We start from the raw sequence: 7,002 nt of genomic DNA, 5'->3' as shown, positions 1-7,002 counted from the left end.
CATATAGTTACATTAAAATTAAACATAATTTTTTTTCATAAAAATATAGATAATTAGTTAATTTTATTTTTTTAAGTAAATGTAATTAGTCACATATTAAAATTCTTACCCAAATTTTATAATACTTATGATGATTTTTTTTTTCTTATAATTTTTAATAAGATAGAACGTGTGATAATTTTTGTTGTGTGGTGATTTTTATTGAGTATATGTGATTTTTTTTTTAATTTTTATATTTCATAGCTCATTAATATTAGATTCATAATATTTTACACCCATTAACTCACTTGGCACAAAGATTAAAAAACTTAGATGGACACATGACACAAATTTAAGGGGATAATTATAATATGGTCCCTACATAAATTTAGACACGATTTTTATTATAAAAATATAAATAATTAATCAAATTTTTTTTTTTTTAAAATAGTATGTAACACATGCATATGTATGGGTACATTTAAATTAAACACAATTTTTATCATAAAAATATAAATAATTAGTCAAATTATATATATTTTTAAAAGTAAACGTAATTAGTCACATATTATAATTCTTGCCCAAATTTAATATTGCTTATGATAATTTTTTCTAATATTTAATAAGATAGAATGTTTATGATTTTTATTGAGTATATGTGATTAGTTTTTTTTTTTTTTTTTAAATTATAGTTCATTAATTTAGATTTTTAGTATTTTGCACTCATTAACTCACTTGGCATAAAAATTAAAAAACTTAAGTGGACATATGGCACAAACTTAAGTGTAAAATTAATTATAATGTAGTCCCCATATAAATCTAGACACATGACACAAAATTGAGGATTCTAATTTGAAATTTTAATTTAAGTTTCTTTCAGCTTCACCTATTATTATATTTATAAATTAGGGGTTTAAATGGATATATTTTAAAAATCCAAGGTTCAATTCGATTTCAAACTAATATAACTATATGGTTTAATTTCTAATTGTCTTAAATTAACTTCATGGTTTGATTTGAAATCACCTTAATTTGATTTCCATGGAGTGATTGAAGGAGTCATTCAATGGAGTGATTGACGGAGTCATTTTAAGACAAGCTAGCATCACAACATTTTTCATAATTTACTGCGTGGTGAGTTGGTGGTAAAGAAAAAATAGTGGTTTCACATTTTCAACACTCCCAACTCGCTATGTGACAAATTATGACAAAAGTTGTGTAAAATATTATATTATTAGCATTGCGCATATTATTAGCATTGTCTGAAAGTTTAGACTAAAACTTTAAATTCCCGAGGCATGCAATTGTCTATCTAAATAAATGAAAAGGTTTGTTATAAATAATGCTAGAAATACAAATTATTTTACAAAATTTTTTATAAACTATTAATGTGATGAATGATTATTGATAAATGTAAAATTGATACTAATAGTGGGGCCTAAATAAAAACCAATAAGAGGCTAAGCCACAACAACATTTTGTAAAAATGTTATAAAATAGTTTGTGTCTGTAACATTGCACGTTAGTTATTGATGGTAACTGTGTAGAGATATCTGTGTAAAGCATTAAGAGTTGGTTTTTCATTTCCTTTTCCCCATGGCTCCAATATTATTGCTCCTTATTGGTATTTTGATATTTGGCCTACAATTAACAGGTATATATATAGTCTCTCTCTCTGATTATTTACATACTGCATGCATATGCATGTCTAGTCTTTTGATGTTGAGCTTTGTCTTGGCTTTTATCACTTTGAGGATCCAGGAAAAGCTCTATATTCTTTGGTCTTTACCAAGGAGTTTGGCCTCGGAACTTTTTATCGGTCCCATGCAACTCGTTTGATCAGAGATTCAAGGCCTGTCTACACGAGGCAAAGGCAGTTAAACTTTAGTTTTTCCTGAACTTTTTTCAAATGGTGGTAGAACTAATACTGCTACAGAATTTTAAACCTTATTTTATAAGAGTGGTTTCAAAATAAAATCTACAGTTTCATAAGTTTCTGATGAGAATGCAAATTGTCATATTTTTCTCCCTTAATATTTTGGCTTTTATATTTATTTGGTGCCTAAATGTACTCATTATTCTTATATTTTGATTTAGGATGCAAATGGAGGCGTAAGTGCAAAACGTAGCTAATTGGGAGATTCTGGACAGCTTTGACATCGCTTCGTAATCTGGGCATAACTCTCTCATCCAAGCTCCGATTGAGATGATTCAAGATGCTATGGAACGCCAAGACAAAGCTATACAACTTTCATGTTTTGAGTTTTGAGAGATACAGGCTGCATCAAGGTCGAAATCGGGCTTGAAGTTGCTGCACCTGCACTGCTGACGTTCTGGAATGTTCCTTTGCCTGCAATTCTAATACGCAGATCTGATGGGGTTTATTTTTAGAAGCTTCCAGATCTGGTGCACGAAATTTTCAGCTAAAAAAGACCACTTTCCTAGTTATATTAGGACTTTGTTTTATTTTTAATATTTTTCCTTAATTAGTTAGATTTGGATATTATTATTAAGAATATTTTTAAGAGATTTTGTAGGCTTGGGAAAGGGGGAATTAACGTGTAAAAGGGGGAGGAGAAATCAGAATTGGAGACACACGCCTCTCTCTCCCTCTTCTCTAATTTTTTCCATTGAGTTTTCATCATGGCCCTACTTGGCTAAACTTTTATACTTGGTCGAAGGAAACTAAAGCCTCAGAATCAATAAAACTGTAAGATCTAATTTGTTTTTATTGTTCAATTTATGCTTTGAATATCAGATATTCTTCTGTGCCTATTTTCATGATTGTCTCGTTTAATTACTAGGAGACCTACTAGTTTATTATTCGTTGCAATCTACTGCTAGGTTAGATATCAAATCCGTAATTGTTTGATCACTCTAACTTGTGAAGCAACCAAGATTTAATGATTTGCTGCGTCAGAAATTATTAGATCTTAGGAAGAATGCTCGAGTAAATTAAATGCAATCGCTTGTGTTTGTGTTGTTTAGTTTCATCGATCTCTCTAATTCTTAAGGTTGCTACTAGATTAAACCTTTAGCGCTTGTCTTGCGTTGTTTAGTAGTTAGGGTTTATTAGATCGCTTGTTTTCTAATTAACTACGACTAAGGAGAGATAGGAAAATTGTTCCGATGGTGAATATTAAAAGTGTGAATTGATATATGCTTGTATCGATGATCAGTTGTAAAATTCCAATTGTGGATGTTGACTTAGACCAAGGTTTGTTCTTTTGATTAATTTTGATACTTTAATTTGAATTGTTCCTTAGTTGTTTTTTTTTTTTCTTAAAATTGTTTTCATTATACTCCACCTCCCCCCCCCCCCCTTGTTCACGTAGCATAAAACTGGGCTAGATACTCTCTGTGGGAACAATCCTTACTCGCACTACTACATATATTTTTAGGAGTATAGGTTTTATTTTTGGTTGCCTGCGACAGCACACCAATTTCATACTGTTACAAATAAACTTTATATATGATTTCATCAATTTCAAATCGAGTTCCACACTTCTAAAATCATACCAATTTACACCTTGGTTTGGGGTCTGATTTTTGGTATTAATTAGGGGTTTAAATGGATATATTTTTAAAATTCTAGGGTTCGATTTTAAACTAATATAACTATACGGTTTAATTTGTAATAGTCTTAAATTAATTTCATAGTTTAATTTGAAATCTCCTTAATTAGTATATTATTTAAAAAGTATAATTTATCCTAAAATAGCAAAGCAAGCTATCACATCTCTTTCTCTTTAGATCAAAATGGTTACTATATAGCATTCAAAACTTTGTTTTCAAATTATTTGGCACCACTTGATGATAGGAACACAAATTTAAAGAACCCTTCAGATCATTAATCTTGGCTTGGAAGACATAAGTAGTAGTCATAATGCCAACAACAACATCTGACGATTCGTTAGATGTTTTAATCATACCAACAAGATTTCAAAACATAGCAGAGATTTTTCCAACAAGATGCATGGTTGCTTGAAAGATCAAGAATTTGGAGGCTAGTAAGATTGGAAATACAATCATGGATTGAACCTTGAAAAGAGTTGTTTTGTAAATTTAATATTCAAAGGGTGGAAATTTTGCAGATAAAATCTGGTAATTCACCTATGATTTTATTGTCATGGATGTCTAGGCATTTAAGGTTGCTCATATTATTTAATTAGGTTTGTACACGTATATCATGCCAAGAAACTTTTATTTTTTTCATAATGAGAATTCATTTGAAGATAAATCAATGACTTGGGGCCAATTTTTAAAGCTAAAATCTGGTAAATTGTAGCCAGAAAATTTGTTTTTGGACAAGTCCAATAGCAAAAGGGTGCGAAGTTTGGACATGGATTTAGGAATCTGTTAGGTTCTAAGGATTAGGAACTAATGTATTAGAACTCTAATTTGTATTGTTGGCAAACCATGATCAAAATAGGTTTTAGTCTTGTTTAGACTTGCTCAAAGTATATGTGTTTTATGTAAAGTTGGAATCGAGTTACTGCAGAATTTATTGTGCAATTCTGTCTGGATCGATCGATCGAGAATTAGACTCGATCGATCAAAACTCAGGCATAATGTTTTTTTGTAGAATTTTCCAACTTAGCTCAAGCCCGTTTGACGTGTAAGGTTTTATGTTTTGTCTTAAGTATAAAAGAGAAAACCCTAGCCACGTTTTATGGTTGCTTCTTATGCTGTGTGTGTGAATCTTTTGCGAGATCAAAAGGTGGTTGCCTTCACACATACTTAGGGTTTCCAAGATTCAAGATTATGTCAAGAACTTGGTGATCGATTTAGTTGCTGCATTAAAAGCTTAAAGATATACAAGCGAGAGTGCTTGTACTTGTTGGAGAATCCAAGAAAGAAGGAGTCCATGGTCTCGGAGCTTGCACGTGCTCATGTCAGTAAGTTTTCTACCGGTGGGTAGCAATAGAATGTTAGTGGTCTAAGTTCTATTGTACAAACTTCAATTCTTTCATAGTGGATTTTCTTTTTACCTTAAGAATAACTAGGTTAAATCCTCCCCAGATTTTTTACCGGTTTGGTTTTCCTAGGTTATCGTATCATTGTGTTCTTTATTTTCCGCACTTTATGATGATATGATATATGTGTGATAACCTAGATCTGATTAATTTGACTAAGTAATCACTTGGCTAATTAACTAGGTTAATTTGGTTGTGTTTTAAGGGGTCTAAAAATGAACAAGTGGTATCAGAGCGAGTTGCTCTCTTGTTGTAGATCTTTTGATCTCTAAGCTGATCCTTGACCCCTGTTGTCATGGAACTCAGACACTCTCTTGTTATTCCACCTCAATTTGATGGGAATAATTATGCTTATTGGAAAGTAAGAATGAAAGCTTTCCTGAAATCAATTGATGAGAGAGTCTGAAACTCCGTTGAATATGGATCGGAGAAGCCCACTACTCTTGTTAGTAATTGGCAAACTTCTCAAAAAGAAGTAGCCGCGTTCAATAGCAAAGCTAAGAATGCTATCTTTAACGTTGTTTCTATGGAGAAATTTAAGAGAATCTCTAATGTTGAGGTTGGTCATAATGCTTGGAATATCCTCTAGACTGTGCATGAAGGCACAAAGGCTGTTAAAATTAATAAGTTGCAGCAATTAACTTCTAAATTTGAAAACATAAGGATGTCTGATGATGAATCTTTTGATGAATTCTATGCAAAGCTTAATGATATTGTTAATTCAGCATATAATTTAGGTGAAATCTATGATCAACCTAAAATTGTTAGGAAGATTTTTAGATCTTTAACTAAAGATTTTAGACCCAAAGTGACTGCCATCACTGAGAGCAAGGATGTGGACTCCATCCCCAGTTGATGAACTTATAAGATCTCTTCAATCCTATGAGTTGGACCTACCTAAGACTAGCAAATCAAAATCAATGGTTGTCAGGTCTGTTGATGATGTTGAGGCGAGTGGATTTGATGATGATCTCTCTGCTATAGAGATTGCTTACCTTGCCAAGAACTTTAGAAATTTTCTTAGGAACAATAACAAAAGGGCAAGAGGTAATAACACTGCTGAACCTAGAAATTTTAGGAGGATTGATCCCACTGAGGTTAATAACACTGAAAAACCTAAAGAAAAAGTAGGTCAACCTTCTAATAATTCAATGGGTCCTCAATGTTTTGGATATCAAGGGCATGGTCATATGAAATCTGAATGTCCTACATACTTGAGGTCTAAGGGTAAGGCTATGGTTGTAACCCTTAGTGATGATGAAGTTTCTGATGATGAGTCTGGTTGTGACGAGGATGGAAACTTCATTACTTTCACTACTATTGTAGTCAATGAAAGTGTGTCTGCTGAAGAGAACCCTTTTGATGGGGAACTCTCTAAGGACACAGATCTTCAAGAAGCCTACAATAAACTTTGCAAAGTTGCTACAAAGGATACTATGAGTGTTGAATTAGGCTTAAAAAAAATTGCATCTGTTGAGCTTGATAAGAAAAATTTGCTTGTGAATCTTGAAAGCTCGAAAATGTGTTAAAAAAACACAAGAGCTGTTAAGAACCTCAAATTAAAGTTACGGCTCGATAAATTTTACACTAACTTAATTCTAAGTGTGGAATAGTGTAAATGCGAGTGGATAAACAAACAAGCTACTCTAACACATATTCATATAATCACAATAGTAAAATGAAATGTAAAAAAGTAGGGAAGAAGAATGCAAACATAGATAACATGGCAATGTGTTTTCGAAGAGGAAACCGAAGAACTTGGTGAAAAACCTCTCTGCCGCCCTCCAAGCGGTAATCGATCCACTAGACAATCAGTTAGGATACATGGGTTAGCAAGAGACCCTCCAAACCTAATCTACCCGTTGTACCTAAGCCCTCCAAGCTCCTACTCCAATAAAGCTTCTTAGAACCGTGCCTTATCTATCTCTCTGGATCCCTTAATAAGCTCCATGTTGCATCTGCCATCCTTGGCTTCTTCCAATGCTTCCCAGCAGCACCAAACGACCACTTGACACTCTGAAAATGTGTGATAAGTGTTTGGGCTATC

The sequence above is a fragment of the Quercus lobata genome, chromosome 5 (assembly GCF_001633185.2).
Source record: "Quercus lobata isolate SW786 chromosome 5, ValleyOak3.0 Primary Assembly, whole genome shotgun sequence".
Classification (NCBI taxonomy): domain Eukaryota; kingdom Viridiplantae; phylum Streptophyta; class Magnoliopsida; order Fagales; family Fagaceae; genus Quercus; species Quercus lobata.
The sequence above is the reverse complement of the archived record's forward strand: the minus strand, read 5'-3'. Positions refer to the sequence as shown.